Source organism: Paramormyrops kingsleyae, chromosome 4 (genome assembly GCF_048594095.1).
Source record: "Paramormyrops kingsleyae isolate MSU_618 chromosome 4, PKINGS_0.4, whole genome shotgun sequence".
In the NCBI taxonomy this organism is placed as follows: domain Eukaryota; kingdom Metazoa; phylum Chordata; class Actinopteri; order Osteoglossiformes; family Mormyridae; genus Paramormyrops; species Paramormyrops kingsleyae.
Window position 1 is genome coordinate 741,324 of NC_132800.1, and position 27,263 is coordinate 768,586.

Here is a 27,263-nt window from a genome sequence, read left to right on the forward strand (position 1 = left end):
GCCTGTAGATCTCCCGCTCCATCGTCCCCCCACTCGTGAACAAGACCCCGAGATACTTAAACTCCTCCACTTGGGGAAGGACCCCATCCCCGACCCAGAGAGAGCATTCTACCCTTTTCCGGCTGAGGACCATGGTCTCGGATTTGGAGGTGCTGATTCTCATCCCAACCGCTTCACACTTGGCTGCGAACTGTCGCAGCGAGAGCTGAAGGTCATGGTCCGATGAGGCCAACAGGACCTCATCATCTGCAAAAGGCAGAGACCTAATCCTGAGGTCACCAAGCCGGACACCCTCAACGCCCTGGCTGGGTGTGATACAGTAACTCAGGCCCCTACTTTCCCTCAGCTCTCTGCCTTTCAGTCAGCCATTCGCTGTGCTCATAGGCTGTACGGCCGTCAGAAAACTCTTCACGTCCCCCTCCTATTATCATGCACTTTGACTTTTCTGACTTTTTGTAGGAGAATCTCTTTTTTTACCAATATTTTAGTGCTAAAACAGCTGCAGATAGGAAAGCGATGAATGCCCCGATCAGGGCATTGAAGGAGTTGAGGCTTACACAAGTTTTATATGATACTCCTGAGGATGTGAATATTACCATGGATGACTTCCAGTATCTTGGAACTCTCCCTATTTAACGCCATTGAACTGCACCGAGTTCGCCGGCCAATTCCTGCAGGTCACCATGATCGCTATGGCTGCTGTGCAATGTGCTTCCCTGTAGCAGCTCTGATTGCTTTGTTTGCCCATCCAGGAGTTGCTGTCTCCACCCCAGTTATTAATCACAAAATTGCATGACTGTTACATTGTTGCTGTTGTTTAATTAAATGTCCAACCTGCCCCTCAAATTTTCACTCTCGATTCTGGGGCTGATGCTCACCACAGGTTCTGCTGTATCCTGTCTGAGTTGGGGGAAGTAAGATCTGTTTGGCTGCTGCTTATGCCCCCACCCCCACAAAGCTCATTCTTCCTGGACCTATCTAGCCATATCCTTAAACTCCATGATTATGAGCTCATTACAGGAACAGATGCCAAAGTTGTCCATGACCCAGTCCTGGATAAATCCGCTTCTCTCTTAGGTAGTCAGGTATCCCCTCTAGTCACTCAAATACTTTATTATTTGCAACAACAAACTGCAGGTGTTGCTAAGTTGGAGTCTTGATTGGGTTTTTTTGAAGATCCAGAAGAACCACATGATTTGAATTCTCTCCTTGTCGAAGGAGATGGTGAGCCAACCACTGAGAACCACTTCTTAAGAAGAAGTGCTCTTACCACGACCCCGGTCTGGTAGGACAGAAGATGCACCCAGACTGTTCTGAAAAAAAAAAGATCTCTTGTTTAAAAGGAAAATTTGACCATTTCAGACAAGGACTAATTGATTGAATGTATTGGTGTTTCATCTGTTCACATTTTATTTTACAATGCAGGTTTAAAAAAGTTAATCTAAATCACATATTACCCACTTTAATCCTTTCTATACCCACCTCTGTAGACTTCACAGAGCATCACTGCCAACAAAATAAGAGGGTTACAGTTAAAGTAGGTGAAAAAATTGAATGTAAAATTTGACAATCCAGGTTTTCAGCACCATGGACAGCAGCCTACTGTTGCTTAAAGGGCATTATTTTGCTCACTTTCAGTTTATAATATTATATTTATGATCTACTAGAATAGAGTATGCATGCTTCAGTGTTCGAAAAGAACATATTGTTTTCTCATGATGCACATCTCTATTCACCCTCTGTCTAATCCCTCCCCCAACGAGTCCATTGTGGTTTGATTGGTCGGTTTACACTTCATTCCCCAGTTTTTCAGTCTGCAGACAGATCCTTGCAGGTAGACAGACAATTGGTGTTAGTTTTGCGGTTTGTGAATTTATTTACAGTAATAGTGGTCATATGCTAATTATATTAACAGGATTAATAAGCCTGTATATTTAATCAGAATTCCCTAAGACCCGTGCTTTGTATTGGCCCCTCCCATTTTGACAACAACAAACTACATGTCACTGCAGGGCTTTAGAGAATAACTACTCCAATAATTGCGTAGTGATATTCATGAAGAACATGTCATCGACTACGCCCACTAATCACGGCAGCCTTAATACATATATCAATAAAAGTTTTAATACGTATTGTCTCTGTTTACGTGATAACGAAGACCTAAATATATATTTGTTTTAAATATGTGACTCATGTTAGAGAAAATATAAGTAAACCATGAGGACAGAAAAGTCACTGAATAACAGGAATGACCGACATATAGTGCCAAACAGACAAGGTGCAAAGACTGTACACATAGTACAAACAAAGTAAACGTAGTGCACTATGTATGGTGAGTTGTAAATTTGTTTGCACTTTGCAGCTTACCTTGCGTTGACTCTTTGTAGTACGGTCCCCACGACGGTAGTGAAAATATAAGGGGCTGGTTATCAGGGGGCATGGATTTTGTGGCAGTTTCTACATTGGCGTTGCTGGTGGAGGGAGCTGCATTTGTGGTTTGTATTCTGCAATGGCTTGAATGTCCTGTGTATTAAGGCAAACTCGTGGGCGATTACATCGTCCACACAGCATAGAATTAATAAGAGTTGTTCACTGTCCTCCTGTTACTGTAAAATTCTGGGAAGTTGTGATTGTTCAACTCCACTGTGCACAGTTAGGAGCAACTCCAACTCCACCTAGCAGACATACGTACGAGGTGATTGAGGTATGGAATGATTCTGTCCCTGTATGGACTAATCATCCCCAAATTCTATTGCGTCCATGATTCACCCATATCATTGTGCTAAGGTTGAGCAGCACAACATGTTTTTCCAAGCCTCAGATCACAAGACCAGCAGATAGTGAGGATAGCTGAGAAGATCATTAGAGTCTCTCTCCCATCCATCATGCACATTCACATCACACATTCCATCCGCAAAGCCACCAACATTGTGGATGACCCCACCCACCCCTCACATTATCTTTTCACCCTCCTAGCATCTGGAAAAGCATTCAGGCCTTCACACCCAGACTCAGAAACATGGCGTCAGACTACTGAACTCTCAGGAACTGATCTGATACCACACACACAACACACACACACACACACACACACACACACACACACACACACACACACACACACACACATAGGGTTATAATTATATCTTCGTGGGGACTCTCCATTCATTTCTATGAGGAAAACTGTAATCCAACATGACAACCTTAACCCCTACCCAGCCCTAACGTTAACCATAAGTAACCAAACCAAATACAAGACTTCTGGCATCTTTAGTTTTTTATTAGTATTGACAGATCTTTGTGGGGACCTGAAAAACACCCCCAAAGCATCAAAATAACAGGTTTTTATCACATTGCGGGGGACATTTGGTCCCCACCATGTAATATAAACCTAATCCACACACACAAACAGACACACACACACGTGTGCGCGCACATACACACACAGATTAGGTATCTGAGTCTTTGTGGGGATTCTCCATTCATTTGTATGGGCATAACCCCAATCCTAATTATGGCAACCTTAATCCAAAATCCCTGCAGTAGTAAGCAAGAAGTAACAGTAAGTAACCAAACAAAATACAAGACTTTTGGAATTATTATTCCTTTGATTGCATTAACAGAATTTTATAAAACTGAGTCAGTTTTTTCTTTTGGGGACCAAAAACATGTCCCTACAAAGTCAAAATAACATGTTTTTATAACACTGTGGGGACATTTGGTCCCCACAACATAATATATACATGACCACCCACCCAAACACACATAGACACAAACATACACAGACTGGCTTACGTATATCCTCTATAGATTCCTGAATGAAATATCTGCAAAGCAGTTATGGCATGGCGTTAGGTTTGAACATGCAGTTTTTAAGGACACTGCACTAATTTTAAACGAAACACTGCACTAATTCTAAAATGATTTTATATGAACGTTATTTAACATAAAATAAAATAGAAATCAAACCAAAATTTAGTCTATCAAAAAACTTGTATATTACATATCTTCGAAATTAAAAATACCAGGATACAGAATTTGAATAACAAGAACTATAGTCTTCTTTCTCAAAAGCGTGAACAGCTATCTGAAGACCTACTAGTTCCTGAATTGTAGATGTTGCCTATGAAATTCGCTGAGAGTTGACGTCGCCCTACCAACGTCGCTAAAATGCTAATTGCGTCAACAAGCTATGGAAATACAGCGGTGGTACACCCCCAATACAGCGGTATTACGCATTACCGTAATGCTGCCTAGCAAAAACATAATGTCATAAAAAAAATTACAGACAGACATTATAGACAGAGCTGCGTGGTTTCCTATTGACAAGTAGATACATGATTCGGGGGCTTGAAAGGCGGCTAGATATCCAATCACGCCCAGCTACAGTATGCACAAACTAAAGATACTACTCCTGATTGGACCAGCTACAAATTCGTCCCTCCCTGACAATAAATTCTTTGTTTTCATTCGTTGAAAATAATGACAATACATATCTTCATACTTTTCGACCAATTAAAAATCTCGGTGGTTTCAATAGTTCTAACAAAATAATTGCAGGTTGAACAAAAACTTTCTGACAGAGAGATGGCGCAGAGGTGAGCAGCATCTCTTCGTATGTTTCTTGCTATTTCTTCAGATTATGTTTTGTTAGCATACTTAATTCTATATTTATTTTTATGTTCTGATTGTCACGTTCGGCAACGGAGGCGAGCCGGGAAGCAGGCGACAGCAGCCAGGAAGTCAGGTAACGGGGTTTAATTGGCAAATGACAAGCACGCAGAGACATCCACGGACAATACAATGCCGAATCTGGCATACATGGGGAGACGCGGTCTAATATACACAGGACTAATCAAATGAAACAGGACACAGATGATCACAAACAGGAATGAACACAAGGTAATGAGGGGGCGTGGCACACATCGGGATCGGACGGAGCGGATCGTGACACTGATATAGTACATGCAAATTTTGCGGCACAATTGAAATATATTTATAATTAGTTGTTTAAACTGTAGATGCTGTGGCCATTATTCTAAATATGGTTGTTTATATTTAAATGGTAAGAGAAAATATTTGTGTTAAACTTAAAAACAATAAGACAATAACAATAAGACAATATATAAGTTCTCCTAGTGGTGTCCCGTCTTGCCCCCAGAGTGCCCTGTGCTGGTGTTGCCCCTGCCTACCCTGGTCTGTCTCGTCCCCTAATGGTGTTCGGTCTCTGCGCCCTTGTCCCGCAGCAGTGCCCATCTGGTGTCTTGCCCTGCCCTCTTCCACTGTGTCTCCCATCTTAGTGTACGTATAGCCTGCTGTCTTCCCCGCTGTCCCATCTGCTCCCTCACATGCCCTGTAAAAAGTGTCCTTCAGTCCTGCGATCCTCAGTCCAGTCATTGATGTTGCTGCCTGCATGTGCTCCCCAGTGTGTCCTGTGTCTAGTGTTCTTGCCTGATCCTCCCTACCCTGTTTGGACCCCTTGTGGTCTGTTTCCTTCGCCCTTCCTGTAGTGTAGTTTTCTTTAATAAAGCCCCTTTTGGTTTTCCTCCATCCCTGTCTTCGCCTCTGTCCTTGCCCTCGACGTGACACCATTACAGTGTGACCAGGTAAATGCTGCTAGCTGGACACCACACTACTGTAAATGCTACTGAAGGCTTACCTCAGTTTATCATTATTCCCTTCGTCTTGAAAGAGAACAGCAGCAAAAAGTGGGAAAATGATTTAAAAAATAAAGAACACTGTTCTGTTAGTAAGCTTCTTAAGGTAAAGTCATTTTAAATAATTAGAATAACTGATACTTTATTAATACCTGTGGAGAAATTGTCTTTACGCCTCCCTCAACTTGCTCTTTATAGAGTAATGTCTCCTAAGTAGACATTAGTTTTAAATGGCTTCAGTACAAAGGAGACCATCCCTCTGGATTGTACCAAAGTCTACTCTGCAGTACGCCACTTTTTAAAACCCTCCGTTTAACCCATATATCATAGAAAAACTGACATTAATACCAGTGGCTATAGGTATATTTGGTGCTTTCAGATGTCTGTGAATTCTTTTAATGTTTTCCCGGTGTCTGTAGAAATCGCTGAAGTGCTTCATGTCATACCTTTCAATGTGAATGAACCGAGTCATTATGCGTTGGTGAGAGCTGGCTAGGTATATGTTATACTCCACTAGGCCCACTTTTCTTCATAACTGTCATTCAGCAATATTCATTTCTTTCCTTATATTTAATGCCTCTGCTGTGCTGGGAGTCAGCTTCCATTGGGATCCATGCTCTGGATCAATATTCCGTTAACCTGAACTGTTCAACAGACTGCAGACCACATTCTGCAATTTCATCTGTCTGACCACTAACAGGAAGTATAAAAGATAAGCACACCCTCAGAATGGATTCATATGTGGCCTTCCCAGTATGCACCTCTGTCAGCAGGTCAATGACAGATCTAAACCAATTTTGCCTGAGCTACGGAGCCCCTGCATCTCTGGACAGACCTAATCCATCTCTGGTCCAGTTGACACCCATAGGCACTGCTCAGGCTGAAGTTGACAGCCGCAGGCAGAATCCGTTGTGCGTGTTTCTCCTGACCGTTTGACCCCAGATGCCCCCCAGGGAGTACTATGTGGTCCTACCTTTTCACCACCAGAGTTGCCCTCAGTTGAGAACTGATCTCCATGATGTCTCACTAAACTTGAGGCCTGATTGGTGGAATCCCAGCTGGTAGGACGAACGCTGAGGAGGGACGTACATAAGTTATTGTGTTGCTATAGAAGAGGAAAGATCTTAGTTTTGCTATCTGTTGTTGCATGGCTTGGATACAAACAATACTGATTAGCAGGGATTAAAATAGGAATAGGAGACATTTAAGATCTACCCTGAAGGTTTTTCAAACCAGTCATTTAGATCAGGAAATTCATATACATAATAGCCAGCTGAAACTTTATAAAACTTCTGTCAGAACAAATAAATACATTTTTAATCTGAAAAATAATAAATAAAAATGGGAGGATGGTGCTAAAGGGGTCTAGTTTCAATCTTCCAGCCTGTCAGCTTAACATTTATAGAAAGTGCCAGACAGTAAATCACCTTTGCCAAGTGAATGAAAGAAGCTTGACCTCGTTGGATGATGGACTAAGAGCAGTGCTAAACACCGCTCACGCCCTGACTCCCCCCACCTGTCCCAAAGCAGGATGCATGGGGAAGTGCGGGGAAGCATTGGTGAATGCTGGTGAAGGTGCCGCTATTGCAACTTCAGACAAAGGCACCAGGACTTCGAGCCTCAGTGCCGAGTCTCTGAGAGCTCATCAAAACACTGACGGGCCAAGCAGCCCAGCAAATGGAATGTTGTCTTTCCCAGGAATGGATGCCAGAGGGCTCCAAAAATCTGCTGTGAGCCATAGACTGTGAGTGTCTGTGCCTTTGTTTGTGTACAGAGTGAAGGTGCCACTCACAGCCGGTTTTCCCACCATGCTGCTGGGATGGAGAGCTGCTCATGCGGAGACTGCTGGTCCAGCAGAAACCTGTGGCACGCCAGCAACACTGAATATGGTGTTGGGTCCAGCACTGGCGATGCATTGTTTGACCCTGTCGACCCTGTGTTTCACTCTCCCAGAACACCCTAAGGCGTGATGGTAATGGAGCCCCTGTGCCAGAAATTGAGGGCTGATTCTATGCATGAGTCGTCTGCATGCAGTCCCAGCATGCTCTGGGCTGGAGACACGTGTGGAGCCGCTGAGCTGCAGTGTGCTTGGGTAACACTGCCTTCAGTGACTCACAGAGCCGTGCTGTGTTGCTTTGGAAGGCTTCTCTTCTTCCACACAGGAACTCACAATAGCAGAGCCCGAAATGACAGCCCTCCACAGGAACACACAGTGCTGTGTGCATATCCCTGGTGGGTGTGCACATCAATCTCACTGATTATACCCAGTGACTGACTGCTCCTGTTCTGTCCAAAACACGCCTCTTGGGTCTCATGTTCTCAGCATTCCCTGGAAGAGCGGTCCCCTGGCTGAGTGCTGTAGAGGGAGTCTGTGATCTGGCTAGGATCTACGTCCATGTGGACAGATGTATCGTAGACAACCAGAGTTCCTCCCTGGCTGTTCTCTCATTATCCAGGTAAATATTTCATTATCCAGGTAAAATTATCGAACCCTTTCAAAACTGTTTTGCTCCTTAAGCAAATTAATTGAGTTGATTTTGTTGAAAAAGGAGGAAATTAATTCATTTAGGCAGACTCTCAAACATGCCTGTCGGTATGTCGAGCCCACACTCACTGAACACCAGGGGGCAGTGCCCACACCCACAATGGCACCTGGGATTTTTTTGCCACATGTACTGATGATAGTGTCACATGAAGAGCATGGTTGATCGATCTCTGATGAGATGATGAGTGTTCACTGGTCCAGTACGTTTCCTCGCATACCGACTTCCCCAGAATATATGGTTCTGATGTGTTTTGGGTCACCGATGCCCTCAGTTTGGTGCTGATAGATGAAGGTTTGGGTCCGTTAGGTAGCTAGTGCCACGGCGCACACCTGTGGCTGAGCGTGCCGGCTCTTGTAGGCCTGGCAGTGGGCCCATCCAGATCGGGCTCCCGGCTGTTCCAGCTTGTGAGGAGGACAAGCAAACCCTGGGCCCACTGGCCCTCAGGAGCCTGTCAGAGCGCATGTTAAATTAGCCATTTGTTTTTGCTCACAGGGAGGTCTGCACACAACACTGATGTGGAACGAGGCCTGGCCTGCCTGTGGTTCAGCAAGGACCCACTCCATGCATACTAGCTGTAACAGGTCTTTTACCGTCACACACGCTGCCGGCGGGCAGGACAGCAGGACACAGAGAACGGCTGTCAGAGGCCCCACATCACTCAGATCTCCCTCATACAGAAGGCCGAGTGCGAGTGGCCCCCGCCACCCTCGCCGGGCCCAGCCCAGCCTGGCTGAGCTGCAGTAAGAGCGGAGTGCTTGGAGGCCATAGATCCCAACTGGAGCACAGAGATCCTGTTTGAAGAGTGGATCCCCTCAATATCTCTGTGTCACTGTTAATTTAAGTGCATCTCTCAACCTGTGTCTGTCACTCTAAGTGTATCTCCCAGCCAGAATCCATCAATCAAGTGCATCTCTCAACCTGTGTCTGTCACTCTAAGTGTATCTCCCAGCCAGAATCCTTCAATCAAGTGCATCTCTCAACCTGTTTTCTGTCAGTCTAAGTGTATCTCCCAGCCAGAGTCCATCAATCAAGTGCATCTCTCAACCTGTGTCTGTCAGTCTAAGTGTATCTCCCAGCCAGAATCCATCAATCAAGTGCATCTCTCAACCTGTGTCTGTCAGTCTAAGTGTATCTCCCAGCCAGAATCCATCAATCAAGTGCATCTCTCAACCTGTGTCTGTCAGTCTAAGTGTATCTCCCAGCCAGAATCCATCAATCAAGTGCATCTCTCAACCTGTGTCTGTCGGTCTAAGTGTATCTCCCAGCCAGAATCCATCAATCAAGTGCATCTCTCAACCTGTGTCTGTCGGTCTAAGTGTATCTCCCAGCCTGTATCTATAAGTCTATCTCTAGAGTGTTTAACAGCAGCAACAGCTTGTTAGCTACTTTTCTTTATTTGTTTGACATTCTGATTATTTGGTTTTAAATTTCTTACAAATTACTTCCCAGGTACAAACTGATATTAAAATAATATAAAAATTCCAACAAACTGCCAGGCATCTGGCTTGAGACTGTAAGGATTGCAGTCCCTTAATGACAGGTGGGAACAGTTTCTGAAGCACGGTCCCCTTTAAAACCACTCTGGAGAATAAGGTCCCTTCACAGAGCCCTGCTGCACGACACTGAGCTGAGGACAAGCAGGCTAACATTTGAATTAGCATCCCTGCACGCATCTGCCTTCTGGAGTGAAACCCAAATCACCCCACTGTGCAGGTTCCAGGCTGTATTTGGTTCTTGTGTTCAGAAGCCTCTAATGTTACTGTGCTGTCGCTGTCACCGACAGTGATTCATTCTCTTGAATATCCATGTTTATTTAATGTGTGATCTGAAGCCTGTGATGTCATTGTGATGTTAGTGTCTCAGACAGTGATTCATTCTCTTAGTTGAATATCCTACTTTTTATAAAGTTTGTCTGTTCAGAATTCTGTGTCATTGAGTTGTTACTGTGCTGTCACAGTCCAAGACACCGCCTTGGTTCATAATCCTCCTGTTGAATGGAGGGTCCCCACAAAGATGTGAATACAAACATGTCACATATGCTGTCTTGGTTCACTCTACTACTGTTTATTTAGTTTATGTGTTCAGAAGCCTGTATCACTGGGCTGTCCTCTGTTAATTTCCTGTCACTGATCCGGACAGCATAACTTTAATGAATAAATCCATCATGCTCCAATGGGGCAGGAAAGCTGTATGTTTGCCGCTGTGAGATTTCTGTGTGTCTGCCCATGCTACCTGCATCCCACTCCACCCCCCCAGGCAGGTTGCTTTCTGTCCCCTGGCTTCCCATACCCCTGATCACCCTGGCAGAGATGTACTTCCACTTTGAATGAGACGATTGTCAACTAACCTCACAGGTCAACAGTTACAGGTCAGCAGGTGCCTTTGCTGAAATGTTAGTGTTGGCTCCGTGTCACACCATCCATATGGAACAGTTTGTTTGGTCACGTTTCCCCCATTATGACACCCTTTGGCCATCTGCTCCTGGTCACATGTTCTAATGAGCCATACATCAAACAGGTTTGTGGGGGAGGGGTGTTCAAGTGATTAAAGACAGGGAGGAGACAGACTGTCATGCATCTTCACGAGCCCCGCTTTGCTTCTGAAAATCAGGACTTGTTTCTGTACACTTGTTGCGTGTCCTAATTTTACCCACTACTGGCGGTGATTCCCATATATCAGCACTATATCTGCCTTTTCATAATCTGTAAACCTAGGTACTGTGATGTATATTCTGCCTGTTCATGGGGTAATCTCTAATCTAATCTAATCTAATCTAATGTGTATTCTACCTCTACATGGGATAATCTCTAATCCCAGTAAGCATTATATGTATTCTACCTCTACATGGGATAATCTCTAATCCCAGGATCTGTGATGTGTATTCTGATTGTTCCTGGGGTAATCCCACAACCAGCAGTGTATATTTCATCTGTTCATAGGATAATCAGAATCAGAACTTTACTGCCATTATGTACCAACATACCAGAATTGTTTGTGGTCCAATGCCAAACATGAAGTACATAATATTAAAGGAGAAACACTTCACAGAATACTATGTATAAAAATAGGAATTCAACAAAGCACACAAACATGTACAGAGGACCTCCACGATCATACAGATGATAGAATGAAAGAGATCTTATGACAACAATGAACATAGAAGAGGAGAATTATCCCTGGCTGAATGGACTGCATGTGAGTGACAGGGATACTGAAGTACTAGGTGAGTTTATTTATCCCTTCTGTTCCTCTTCTGATCAACATCCTTGTTTATTAAATCAGCATTCACGTAGTGCTATATTTACATCAAAGTGAAGTGCTGCTTTCTAAATTCCATTTTTAAAATGAATCCTGGGTCCAGATTATGGAGAAGTGCCTACTGGGAATTGCATTACAGAAATGATGGCAAAATCGTAATTTTATGACTTCTACTAATAGTGAATGGCTCGCAGTGTTAATCACTAGCAAATGCACCACACAAGCATTCTATGTTCTTTTAGCGCCCCTTGTGGTGAAAACTCCTGCTGATTAAAAGATGGTAACATTAGCTTTGGCTTGGTTCAGCAAGCAGGTAGGAGAACCCGTGTCTGTAAATAGCCTACAGTATGTGAGATGGACTTCCATTCCGTCTCAAGTGTCCCCATGCTTCTTGGAGTTCAGACACAGAGTAGGACACCTGAGTGAAGTGTTGTGGTTGTGATGGGCTCTGCTCTGGCAGGAGGTCATCTGAGCACGGGAAGGAAGAGCACAAAAGGACAGGGCTCTACAGTAGGCAGGTGGCCCAGTGCATACTGGGTGTATATAGCTGGGTCACCTTCCTTCAGTGTGGCCTGTGAATAAAATCCCTGAAAACTGAGCTTTACCTTCATTCAATGAGAAGCACCTCTTAAAATATATTTGTCTATAGTCCAAATGAAATGTTGAGAGGGGGGCTCCTTTAATGTAAAGTGTTATTACTGCTTGAGGAGCAGCACTGATGGCTTTAATCTTGGACGACCAATATACTCTTGCTTTTTATGCCATAAGCTTCTACTTGTTGCCATTCTCTACATGTCCTTCTGCTAGTGAGGTACTCACACGGTCTAAAGGGCAGGTGCTCAAACAGGGCTGTGTGGTTCTCAGTGGATTTTGCATGAACTTCAGTTATTGAAAAGGGACAGATTATTTAAACATACTGCCAAAGGAAGGCATCATTTTATGAAATTTGAAATAAAAAACACACACACACATTTGTATTCATATCTTTGTGTGGACTTTCATGTCATTTCTACAGGAAAAGTTTTTTGATTGCAGTCATGGATTTTTATAAAACTTAGTTTCCCCTTGTGGGGACTGATAAAGTGGTCCGCACATTGTCAAAATAACAGGTTTTACATTACTATACAAACACAAACCGATGAATGCTTTAACATTATTTTCTGCAAGAGTTTCAGACTCATCTGTTTATTTTTATATACCCACTTAGTGTACAGTGAGGGATTGGGTGCAAGGTAAGAATAACTTGGGAAGCCACACCTGTTACCAAATCCTTCAATGTGGGCTAGTGCAGATATTTGGCAGCTACAACAAAAGCTGCATGTGAACAGAACAAGGCAGTGGTGTGAACAGATCTTTGACTCATGATGCAGTGCTCTGCTCACTCTTGGAACACACTCTTGCACACTTTGTAGTAAGCAGTACCCTAAAACACTCTTTGGGGTCATTTCGTACCTTAGAGGGGTTTAAAACTCCATTTAACCGTACTAAATAGCAACATATCATGGTGAAATCAGCAAAACTAAAAGTTATTCAGATTAATAATAATTGCATAATTGTCTGTTTAATCTGATATTATAATTATTGCGATACAGTCACATGACCTTTCACCACGTGCAGATTCATTTCATTCCATCACTCTGTCTGGGTACTTAACATTTTTGTTATGTTTTTTTAAACTTTGTTGATAAAATTTGATGAAATTTGGATGGCATCTGGCTTGTGTTAATATTTTGTTTATTTTTACTCTAAAATATAATAAACATTGTGGTATGAACTGTAGAGGGGAAAGTGTGGGCAAAGTATCTTGGTGTATTCTCGGGTAAGTAAAAGCATACAGTAAATCGCTGGCTTATTATTCATCATATATTATTGTATACATTTTTGCTATCTTAATATTGTCCTGTTACGTTAAGCCATTTATTCTGTGTTGTAATGTTAACATTACAGTGCTGTGCCTGTTTTCATTATTACGACTAATTTGGTTTGATTGCACATAAGTGAATGTTTTGTAGGTAAATTACACATCGATTTATTTGCTGTTGCATTATATTTATTCACTAGGTCAACCACTCCCAGCAAACTTGCGTTACTCCCACAAGAACCATGTTTCTTATCAAGAAAGTTGGAGAAGTTCACACTATACTATGTTTTACATATTTGTTTGCGCCTGGATGGTAGAGGCTGTTCATGCTGAATCCAATTAAACATTGAAATATAGTTTAGGATTATTTAGAGCGTGTTAAGGCTGTGAGCAAGGAAGCATAGAACACAGAGGTGCAAGTTTTATTATGTATATATTTAAATACAAGTAAAAAACAAAAATCATTTAAGGGCTCAGGAGAGAGGCCGTCGCTTTGAGGAGGTGGGTCAGAAACCACAGGCACCATGTTTATATGGCTTCCAGGGTGAAGAGCTCTGAAAAGCAGAAATAAAAATGTCCTTGTTAGTGTGACACATAAAGAAATACGACATCCTTCAATATGCTGATCCCCTTCCTCATCATTTTTTCCTCCTCTAGTCACTATCAATGGGAATTCCATTGATCCCTTCCTCTTTTTTGAGTGGACCTCCTCACTCTCCATCTCTGTCTGTTCTCCTATTTTACACCTCTTCTTCTCCTCTCTCCTTTGCCTAGGCTCCATGCTCCTCATCCTTCCATTCATGTTCTCGTTTTCTTTCACACTTCCTTCCTCTGCCTTGTCTTTCTTCTCTTTCTCTCTCATGGCAACAATCTCTTCTGTACACTTACTCAAAAACCCCTTGATTTCCATTTCCAGCTCAGAAGCTGAATTTTCTAAATCTTCTAATTCATGCAATATAAAATCCACCATCTCCCTCAGTTTCTCCTCTCGTCTTTCCTCCAAGAAATCAATGCACGTTTTCACATCCATTATGAATCTGAGGGTACAAGACAAGCAGCCGTTTATGACCTGTCTTAAACCGAAGACTCTCCCAATTAGGCTCCCTCACAAATGAGTGTGCAAACTGCAAACATGCAGAGTGGAGGTATGAAGCCATCCAGTGAGCCAATACACCTTTCATATGCCATTCATATTTTGCATATTAATTACGCACAATATATACAGTTAGTGAAGCGTAGTATATTTAAGTAATATTCAAAAAATTATTGACCATATTAATCTGCTTCTCTAAAAGAATTACTTCTCAAGCTGGACTGTACTCACCGTTTCGGATCAAACTGAAGTATTCTTCACACTTGATAGTGAAAAGAATATTATAAAATACTATTTCACTAATTTTGAAAAACTTCAAAAACGCAGAAATATTTGAAAGTCTACTGAAGCCAAGTCCTATTCACAATCAGCGGTGGCCATAGGCCTGGCTTTTGATTTCCCGCAGCTTTGACACTGGGTTCTTGTTTAAAATCTCACTGATCTGATTTTCCGTAATGCTTTTTAAGAAAAGGGGGACTATAACGGTCTCATTTTAAAATGTCACAGCTCCAGAGTCGTGCCGATGATTCCTGTGATATATGGACCCCTGCAGACAGTTTTAGCTGCCCACAGCTTCCCACATTGTTCACCATTTGGAAGTTTTTGCTTCCTCAATTTTTCTGAATATTTTAAACCAGTAACTCTGTGAAAAAGTTGGGCTTAGACTCTCCTGAGAGTAGGTTGGCTTTCCAAGGCTATGCAGTCCCACACACACACACACACACACACAGTCATGTAATCATATGTTTTTGGGCACTGCTCATTCATTTTTATGGGAAAAATGCTAAATAAGTAACCAAGCAAAATACTACAGTTGTTGAATTTTTTTTTTCTCATTGGAGTCATAGATTTTTATTAAATTGAGTTTTTCCTGATGGGGACCAGGAAATTGGTCCCCATAAGGGAAAAAAACAGGTAATCATCATGTTGTGGGGACATTGTGTCCCGATAAGGTAAGGTATACCTGCTCACACACACAAACACGCAGACACACACACACACATATTGGTGTACCTATCTAAATGGGGACCTTCCATTCATTTCTATGGGTGAAAAAAGACTCTAATCCTATTGACGGGACACATAACCCCCACCCAGCTCTAACCTTAACCAAAAGTAAGTTTCGAGTTTTACCAAACTTTGGGGACATTTTGATCAACAAATGTGATCTGTGCAAAGCCAAACAGACACCGACACACACACACTGATCAACATTAAAAGCACTGGCAAGTGAATATGCAAAATATGTAAAAAATAAAGTAAATAAATAAATAAATAAATTGATTATCTCATAACAATGGCAGTACAATATGTATGTGTGTGTGTGTGTGTGTGTGTGTAAATCCCTCATCCTACTGCCTTGAATGAGAGGATTTTTGTCACTCTATCTGGTGTTTTTTTTTTTTATCATTCCAATTTTTTATGAGTATGTCAATTTATTCCTCATAATGTCGCATCATTGTTTGCTATTTCTGGTTTGATTAGTGCTTTTAAAAACACAAATTTCCACTTATGCTACTGTAATAAATGGAACTATTTGTTCAATTAATGTTTTCTAGGGTCCTAATTTAAAGTATCACACAGAATCAAGGACTAAATTTGAAGACAGATGCAGCAGCCACAGATTTCCACATGTGCTCCGTCAACAACTTGAGATACTGCTGTTCCTACGGTAAGATGATGTTCTGTCTGCGAGGGAGCTTGGAGCAGCAAAAACAAGGACCGGCATCATTACCGCAAAGATCATTACCGGGCGCACACACGCCCACACACACAAGCCAATTTAGAGACACTAATTTACCTAAGTACACCTCTTTCAATCTTGGGAGTAAAACAGAGGATCCAGAGAAAATTCATATAACACTAGGAGAACATGCAAACCTCACACACAGAGCAAAAGTGATCTTTGACTCCCAGCCCCCAAAGGTGTGATGTAACTTATGTGTCCTGAGCCTCTGTGCCGTCCAGACCCGAAAAATCACCCAACCATCAGTTTGTTTGTACTGGGCAGAGTCACCTGGGGCTCGTGCCAAGCAGCACAGGGCACAAGGCTGGGGTACATCCTGGGCAGGATGCTAGTCCATCACAGGTCATATACACACACACTCATACACTATGGGAAATTGTAGATGCACCAATTAGCCTAAACAATGTCTGCAGGAAAACATTCATGCATACACCGAGCAGCAGGGGCATTGCTAGAGATTGTGGGCCCCATGAAGGCATATCATATTGGGCCCCCCAGTCCAGACCAATCCAGCTATTCTCCCAATTTTTTAGGCCGCCTGTCATTCAGGGGCCCTTGGAATCATTGTAACTTTCCCCTGCCATTACGGCACCCCTGCCAAGGAGTGATGAGATTCAAAGCCCCAAACCCATCGGTGACAGACAACAGGGCCACCAGCTAAGCCTCCATGACACCCTACTTTCAAGTCAATACATACTTAAAAGTGTTGAAGTTTAAATGACCATGTGATAATTTCAATTATATTATATTGGGGTCAAAATGACCCCATATTAGTTTCATCATATTAACACAATTCATGTTTAATTGAAGTTACTGAAAACTACCAGCATTAAAGGATGTCAAACAAGCTTTTAAGTAATAATGTGGATAGTATTGGTAGGATAAGGGAAAACACACACACGCACACAGGTATTATTTTTCTAAACACACAGGTATTTTTTTTTTAAATAATAATTTTATATTATTTTTTTAATCAATCAGCATACCCTATACTGGTATAAACAATGAAATGACAAATGCCTTATATGGAGGGCCCTCTGTGATGTCAACAGAACAGAATTCCGGAACTGGTCAGTGATGTCATCGAAGGAAGATTTTTCTATATAAGAAGCAATTGCACCTTCACATTTCATTCTTAGAGACTCTCTCAAAGGAAGCACTGGTGAAAGAGAATCTAAGCTATATCGTTTGCATAATTTCATTATGGGTTTAAGTTGCACAAAGGTGCAGGGCCCTAAACAAAAAAATGTTCAGGGCCCAAAAAAGAAAGGCACTCTTCTCAGGTTCTGGAAGAAGCTGAGGAGGACTACGCCAAGAGATACAGACACTGCTACCATGGCTGAAGGCGGCATTGAGATGGCTAGTGATTGCCCTGCTGCCAAACAAGATGGTAACGTACAGCAGGAGAGCAGCCCACTTGACAAGGCTGGCTCAGACATGGCAATGGATGACAGAAAGCAGGAGAGCAGCCCTCTGGACGAGGCAGGCTCAGACATGGCAATGGATGACAGACAGCAGGAGAGCAGCCCTCTGGACGAGGCTGGCTCAGACCTGGAACTAGACGACGGACAGCAGGAGAGCAGCCCTCTGGACGAGGCAGGCTCAGACATGGCAATGGATGACAGACAGCAGGAGAGCAGCCCTCTGGACGAGGCTGGCTCAGACCTGGAACTAGACGACGGACAGCAGGAGAGCAGCCCTCTGGACGAGGCTGGCTCAGACCTGGAACTAGACGACGGACAGCAGGAGAGCAGCCCTCTGGACGAGGCTGGCTCAGACCTGGAACTAGACGACGGACAGCAGGAGAGCAGCCCTCTGGACGAGGCTGGCTCAGACCTGGAACTAGATGATGGACAGCAGGAGAGCAGCCCTCTGGACGAGGCAGGCTCAGACATGGCAATGGATGACGGACAGCAGGAGAGCAGCCCTCTAGATGAGGCTGGCTCATGCTGGAAAAAGGTGACAGACAGCAGGAGAGCAGCCCTCTGGATGAGGCTGCCTCAGACATGGCAATGGATGACGGACAGCAGGAGAGCAGCCCTCAGGACGAGGCTGGCTCTGACATGGCAATGGATGACTGACAGCAGGAGAGTAGCCCTCTGGATGAGGCTGGCTCATGCTGGACAAACTGTTTTCCAGCAAGCTCACAGAATATATATTTTTTCATAATCATTTTTATATTTGTTTTGAAGAATAAAATATAGTTATTAAGGAACTGTGTGTGGTTTATCTGTTAAACTGACCACTGAACTTTAACATAAACAGAGGAAACATCACATAATGCTATAATCACAAATAACACAAATGCTTCGTCATGAAGCCCTGGGTTTCATCACAAGCGACGCTCTCTGTGAGCGAGTGGAGTCTTTGGCTATGTAGCCGTTCGTGATGGTGTCTGTATCTCATGGCCTGCTGTTCCCTTGCACGCTGCTCTTCCAGTGTAGGTATTGAGGCACTGAGGTTGTCTGTCAGGTGGATGAGGTGAGTAGAGTTGCACCACCTCTTCCAGTAGCTGCTCCAGGACCCTCCCAGGTAGAGCTCAGCCTGACAAATGGTCAGTGTTAGGGTGTACTCACATTTGGCCCGGTTGCCTTATATCATGCCTGAGCATGATTGTTCCCCCCTCCACACTCCCCAACTCGCCTGTGCCCACATTGCGCTTAACGTTCCAGGTCTGAGCATGCTTTCATCATCACTGTGCAATGTTTTGTTTTGAAAAAAATGAAGGAAGAAAAGTGCTATTGCACAGCACAATGGAGCTCATGATTACTGTCCTAATTTTATGGCTGATTTGGAGTCATTTTGGGCACGCAGACACATGGCCATCATATAGAGCCATGCTAGTATGCCACACAGGCATTTTTATTTATTCGTGCTACACATATAAGAAGATAGACCCATATTTTACCAAATATTTTTTTTTTTTTGAGTTTTTGTGAGTTGCATCAAGTTTTTCCTGGATACTCTTGTCAGCCCAAATTTCCAGCAAACACTGTCCCTCTGCTGTATAGCAAAGTCACTCATTGTCACCATGTCTGTTAAATATTTGTTGCTGCCCAATCTGTACTCATCCCTTTTTTCCACAATGCAGTTTTGAGGGGAATAAAAGAAAATTTGGAAGAGATTATGGCTGAGGTGGGAGGGGTCGGCATGATCTCGCCAGGTCGCCTTTTTGTTCTTGGGGCAGATAGTGAATCACTGAGGTTGAGGCTGCAGCCAATGAGCTTCTCTGCTGCTTGGACGATGCCCTGCAGCCTCCGGATGTCTTATATAAAATATTTAATATAAATTGTTGTGTCTATCATTAGGAGAACAGCGATACTGAATGGGCAGTCTTAAGTTCACCACTACATTTTAACACCACGTTCCAGATCTACAATAACATAACCTGAATGTATTATTTTACAAACGACCATTTCAACAGGGTGGCGCGGTGGTTAGTGCTGCTGCCTCACAGCGAGAAGGTCCTGGGTCTGGTCCTGGGTCCTATCTGTGTAGAGTTTGCACGCTGTTCGTGTGAGTTTTCACTGGGGGCTCCAGTTTCCTCCCACGGTCCAAAAGTGTGCAGGATAGGTTGATTGATTAGTCTAAACTGGCCCTGTAGTTGTGTGTGCGTGTGCCCTGAGGTGTGTTGGCAACTGCCCAGGGTTGGTCCCTGTCTGTGCCCATTGTTCCTGGGATAGACTCCCTGTGACCTTGGTTGGGATAAAGTAGTTTCAGAAGATGGATGGATGGACAACCATTCTGTTGAATGTATTTCATTATTCTAATTTCAGTTCCAATAATGACTTTACCTTAAGAAGAACAGTGTTCTTTACTTTTTAATCATTTTCCCACTTTTTGCTGCTGTTCTCAAGACGATGACAATAATGATAAACTGAGGTAAGCCTTCAGCAGCATTTACAATAGTATGGTGTCCAGCTAGCAGCATTTACCTGGTCACACTGTAATGGTGTCACGTCGAGGGCAAGGACAGAGGCTAAGACAGGCATGGAGGAAAAGCAAAAGGGGCTTTATTAAAGAAAACTACACTACAGGAAGGGCAAAGGAAACAGACCACAAGGGGTCCAAACAGGGTAGGGAGGATCAGGCAAGAACACTAGACACAGGACACACTGGGGAGCACATGCAGGCAGCAACATCAATGACTGGACTGAGGATCGCAGGACTGAAGGACACTTTTTACAGGACATGTGAGGGAGCAGATGGGACAGCGGGGAAGACAGCAGGCTATACGTACACTAAGATGGGAGACACAGTGGAAGAGGGCAGGACAAGACACCAGATGGGCACTGCTGCGGGACAAGGGCGCAGAGACCGAACACCATTAGGGGACGAGACAGACCAGGATAGGCAGGGGCAACACCAGCACAGGGCACTCTGGGGGCAAGATGGGACACCACTAGGAGAACTGGGGACAGACTAGGGACAACCAGGATGATAGAACGTACATCACACAGCAGGACAGGTCCACAGACGAGTGATAACACGGGACAAGAAACATTTCGTGTGGATTACAGGAGCCGGGGAAGACGAGAACGGCCGTTAACGGGGCCAGATAGAGGACACAAGCGGGGCAAAGGGCCATATGGACTGCTGACCCGACAGGACAAGACCACGCAGGAGTAAAGAAATGGATCACGATCGGGTAAGAGAGAACTAGGACCAAGACGAAAACACAACAGAACACCATAGAGACACACTGGGTACACAGCAGGGCAAACATGATGCTCAGACAGGGGCACCGCACTAACAGGAACCAAACACGGGCAAGAAACCAGAAAAGACAGGGAACGCAGGGCACAACTGACACACAGACTAACACAGGGTGGACAGCTGAAGAACAGACAGACAAGGGAGAACCATGGGCCCAGGAGGAGTCAAGGTGGGACAGGGCACTGGGGCAGGAACTGAGGCAGGGTAAGCGAACAAACATGGGGGCGCTACAGGGTGAGCTGGAAATGGGCTTTGGGAGAACAAAGGTGGGACAGGACCTTGGGGCAAAAACTTATCTGAGGCAGGAGGGGACAGGACTGAGCTAGGGGGTCTGCTGGTCCCCAGAAAGCAGGGCGTTGACCCTGGGACACGAGCCCCTGCTGGGTCTCGGGAGGCCAGTAGGGCCAGATCGAGCCAAGGGGAAGGCAGGGTTGGGGCCGAGAGGCACTGTGGGCATCGCCAGGATGGTAAGGCAGTGGGGCGCTGTCGGGACCATAGGGCGGGGAGGGACACCGTCGGTACCACAAGCCTGGGACCTGAGGGTGAAGGGGAACCTGCAGGGCAAGGACATGGACGGGGGCAGGAACAGGAACCAGAGAAACCGGAGCGGTGGCCACGGATGGTGGCTTTTCCCAAGGACAGTGGGCTGGAAACGTCTTGGACCTGGAGTGAAGATAGAAACAGAGGAAGGGAAAAAGCAGAGGGTGTGGGGGGAACAAGACTGCAAGACAAGTTAAAGTTTATGGGAACACAGGTGACCTGTACAACATGCCATCCATGAGGGATAGGGTGCTTAATAAATAAACAATAAATAAAACACAAATACATAACAGGGCTAATCATTTTTATGTGTGTGCAGTTTAAACAAAATGAAATCAAATTAAATTACCTGGAGATTTTGGAAATTCTGGAATTCTGAAAATTAATACTTTAAAGAGCAGTTTACAAATCTACTTAGAAATATACATTTTTTTCTTAATAAACGTTAAACATTATTATGAAACATTCCACATATCTCAAAATTTATCATACTTGATTTATTATCTTAGATACTGTTTCAATTATTTAATGTTTCCTAAACAGCAGCAGCAGAACCACAACTTCATCTTTTTCGTATTTTGGCTCTTCTCTATGTAATGAGCTCTACACGCTCAACTTTTATATTAATTCCCCACCACTTCTACCTCTTCTATCTCTACCTGACCCACATCTATCTCTACACCGCCAGTTTCCTCCTGACCTCCTTCTCTATTTATAATCTCAACTAGTACATCATTTACTATAATTTCCAATATGGTTACATCACTCACCATGTCCGCACCCTCAATAATTACCTCCCCTACTTCTACCCCCACAATCTCAACATTTACATCCCCAGAATTTACTTCTGCAAGCCCAAACTCACACACTTGGACTTGCACAGCCTCCACCTTCACATTTCCTTTCGTATCCTCTGCCTTCAGGGAAATTATCCCCCCCTCCACCTTAACCACCTTCACATTCACCCCCACCTCACCTTGCTTCCCCTTGCTTCCATTTTGCATTTTATTAATGCCTACATTCAGGTCTGCGGCCTCCACCTGTACACTGGAGGTCACCCCCACATGTTTTTCCCTCTCTGCCAGCTCCACCTTTTCCCCACTAATCGCACCCTTTACCTCATCTATCCCCTGAGTGCTCCTATTCTTCCTGACCTTCTTCTTTTTCTGAAGGTAGTACGTCTTATAAATTTCCCACTCTTCAGATGTCAGGCCGTAATTGCTCTGAAGAGTCTCAGAGCCTTTCATGCTCATACCCTCCCCTCCCTTACACCAGTCAGTCACACCTCCCAGTCCCCCCATAACCTCCCCAGTCTGGACAGTGGGGGGTGTCGCTGGTGAGTACTCCTCCAAACCTTCCTTATCTCCCCAGTCGATCACCTCGTCCCACAGGTCCCAGGCTCCCCAGTACTGGTCGTTGGTCCAGGAAACAGCTCTCGCAATTCTCATTCTGGTGAATAAATAAGAACTAATAATTAACTAGCCATATGTGATACTCGCAAAGCCAAACTAGGCACGGTATTTTTTCAACTTCTTTCCTAAATGCTATTCATCAAGAATGCCTATGGAAAGAGATGGAGCCTTCATTAGCTGCTCGTGGCGTCGAGGCTACTCCGGCAGTAACGACCGAATTGCTAAAACTGCTTCACAATACAGTAAAGCTTGCGAAATTATGACGCTGCTTCGATACGCTATAACATCACCATGATACCGAACCTAGCAAAAAGTTAATCTTACTTCAAGAACATGGGACATTTAAAAAGTAAACGTATAGGCGATCTTTTCAGAATAACATCTTCAGATGAAATGCATTATCACAGGCCGGATGAGTATAACCAATCATATCAACCATAAGACTTATTGTTTTTAAGTTTAACACAAATATATTCTCTTACCATTTAAATGTAAACAACCATATTTAGAATAATGGCCACAGCATCTACAGTTTAAACAACTAATTATATATATATTTCAACGATATTGTGCCGCAAAATTTGCATGTACTATATCAGGACATAAAAATAAATATAGAATTAAATATGCTAACAAAACATAATCTGAAGAAATAGCAAGAAACATAAGAAGAGATGCTGCTCACCTCTGCGCCATCTCTCTGTCAGAAAGTTTGTCTTTAAACTGCAATTATTTTGTTTCTATGGAAACCACCGAGAGTTTTAATTGGTCGAATAGTATGAAGATATGTATTGACATTATGTTCAACGAATGAAAACAAAGAATTTTTTGTCAGGGCGGGACGAATTTGAAGCTAGTCCAATCAGGAGTAGTATCTTCAGTTTGTGCTTACTGTAGCTGGGCGTGATTGGATATCTAGCCGCCTTTCAGTCCCCAAATCATATATCTACTTGTCAATAGGAAACCACGCAGCTCTGTCTATAATGTCTGTCTGTAATTTTTTTTATGACATTATGTTTTTGCTAGGCAGCATTACGGTAATGCGTAATACCACTGTATTGGGGGTGTACCGCCGCTGTATTTCCATAGCTGGTTGACGCAATTAGCATTTTTGCGACTTTGGTAGGGCGACGTCAACTCTCAGCGAATTTCATAGGCAACATCAACAATTCAGGAACTAGTAGGTCTTCAGATAGTTGTTCACGCTTTTGAGAAGGAAGACTATAGTTCTTGTTATTCAAATTCTGTATCCTGGTATTTTAAATTTCGAAGATATGTCATATACAAGTTTTTCGAGAGACTAAATTTTGGTTTGATTTCTTTTTTATTCTATGTTAAATAAAGTTCACATAAAACCATTTTAGAATTAGTGCAGTGTTTCGTTTATAGTTAGTGCAGTGTCCTTAAAAACTGCATGTTCAAACCTAAGGCCATGCCATAATAGCTGCTTTGCAGATATTTCATTCAAGAATCTATAGATTATATAGGTAAGCCAGTCTCTGTGTGTGTGTGTGTGTGTGTGTGTGTCTATGTGTGTTTGGGTGGGTGGTCATGTACTGTATATATTATGTTGTGGGGACCAAATGTCCCCACAGTGTTATAAAAACACGTTAATTTGACTTTGTAGGGACATGTTTTTGGTCCCCAAAAGAAAAAACTGACTCAGTTTTATAAAATTCTGTGAATGCAATCAAAGGAATAATAATTCCAAAAGTCTTGTATTTTGTTTGGTTACTTACTGTTACTTCTTGCTTACTACTGTAGGGATTAAGGATTAAGATTGCCATAGTTAGGATTGGGGTTATGCCCATAAAAATGAATGGAGAATCCCCACAAAGACTCAGATACCTAATCTGTGTGTGTGTGTGTGCACGCACATGTGTGTGTGTGTGTCTGTTTGTGTGTGTGGATTAGGTTTATATTACATGGTGGGGACCAAATGTCCCCCGCAATGTGATAAAAACCTGTTATTTTGATGCTTTGGGGGTATTTTTCAGGTCCCCACAAAGATCTGTCAATACAATAAAAAACTAAAGATGCCAGAAGTCTTGTATTTGGTTTGGTTACTTATGGTTAAGGTTAGGGCTGGGTAGAGGTTAAGGTTGTCATGTTGGGATTACAGTTTTCCCCATAGAAATGAATGGTGAGTCCCCACGAAGATATAATTACAGACCTGTTTGTGTGTGTGTGTGTGTGGTATCAGATCAGTCCCTGAGAGTTCAGTAGTCTGACTCCATGTTTCTGAGTCTGGGTGTGAAGGCCTGAATGCTTTTCCAGACGCTAGGAGGGTGAAAAGATAATGTGAGGGGTGGGTGGGGTCATCCACAATGTTGGTGGCTTTGCGGATGGAGCGTGTGATGTGAATGTCCATGACGGAGGGAAGAGAGACTCTAATGATCTTCTCAGCTATCCTCACTATCCTCTGGTCTTGTGATCTGAGGCTTAGAAAAACATGTTGTGCTGCTCAACCTTGGCACAATGATATGGGTGAATCATGGACGCAATAGAATTTGGGGATGATTCGTCCATACAGGGTCAGAATCATTCCATACCTCAATCACCTCGTACGTATGTTTGCTAGGTGGAGTTGGAGTTGCTCCTAACTGTGCGCAGTGGAGTTGAACAATCACAACTTCCCAGAATATTACAGTAACTGGAGGACAGTGAACAAGTCTTATTAATTCTATGCTGTGTGAGAGATGTAATCGTCCGCGAGTTCGCCTTAATACACAGGGCATTCAAGCCATTGCTGAATACAAACCCTCAAATGCAGCTCCCTCCACCAGCAACGCCAATATAGAAACTGCCACAAAATCCATGCCCTCTGATAACCAGCCCCTTATATTTCCACCACCGTCGTGGGGACCGTACTACAAAGAGTCAACGCAAGGTAAGCTGCAAAGTGCAAACAAATGTACAACTTACCCTACATAGTGCACTACGTTTACTTTGTTTGTACTATGAGTACAGTCTTTGCACCTTGTCTGTTTGGCACTATATGTCGGTCATTCCTGTTATTCCGTGACTTTTCTGTCCTCATGGTTTACTTATATTTTCTGTAACATGAGTCACATATTTAAAGCAAATATATATTTAGGTCTTCGTTATCACGTAAACAGAGACAATACGTATTAAAACTTTTGTTGATATATGTATTAAGGCTGCCATGATTAGTGGGCGTAGTCGATGACTATCTTCAATATCACTACGCAATTATTGGAGTAGTTAGTCTCTAAAGCCCTGCAGTGACATGTAGTTTGTTGTTGTCAAAATGGGAGGGGCCGATACAAAGCACGGGTCTTAGGGAATTCTGATTAAGTATACACGCTTATTAATCCTGTTAATATAATTAGCATACACCCACTATTAGTGTAAATAAATGCACAAACCGCAAGGCTTTATCAGCAAGGTTATGCTGTGTTTGTATGAAATGTCTTTTTATATATCATTATTGTTTCAGTTTAAGCTGTAGCCATTTGTGCACGAATCTCCTTGCGTCAGAGGAAGCTGGAAGTGGGGTGTGACCTTTATGAAGCAGAATGAGACAGATGAGTTGTAAAATAAATGGTTACACTAACTGCAGTGAGACCTCTCTCATGCGGCCCTGCTCAATCTGTCTAGTCATACCATAGGAGTCAGTTAAACAGGGAGGTTTGTCTGCAGTGTTGGAACCTGTACAGCCAGTGCTTTGTACCGCTGATGGCCTCTTCTTCACACGTGCTTTGCTGCCACCTGCTGGTCAAAGTTTAATATTGGTTTATTAATTAGTGAAAGTAAAAGTCTTATTGCGTTGCTTATTAATTCTTAAATATATATTTAATGTATTTTCGTAATTATTTTTATTTAATAAATATTCTGATTGAATTAATATTTTTTAAATATTTCAAAATGAAATGTAAATGGTTTGTGGTTTTCAGATCACAGCTTCCTCTCAGAGCCCACCAATCAGTGACCATCTTGCAGTGTGATGTAAGACACGAAATCAGGACCGCCCACTTTTTACTCATTTTAATCTTAAAATATGGACAGTGTGAACTGGGACTTTGCCATTTTGCTCATATCACTTCCTCTGCCAGCACTTGCAGGATGGACTTCCCCTTTGAATCTGGTTCCTCCCAAGGTTTCTTCCTTCTAGGGAGATTTTCCTTGCCACTGGCTTGCTCTCTGTGGGCTTTGGGCAGGGATAAGGTAAAGTGCTTTGAGACAATGTAATGTTGTGAAAATGCGCGACACGAATAATATTGAATTGAAACGAATCACACCAGCTTGTCTCAGCTGACAGCAGCTCTTACTTATCTGATAAGTTGGGGGGGGAGGTATCACATAACTTCTGGTCAACATCAAAAGAAATTTATATATAAAATAATATATTGCATATTGCTGTAACACTCAGTAAATGGGACCTATTATGCTTTTCCCTTTCTATTAGTGTG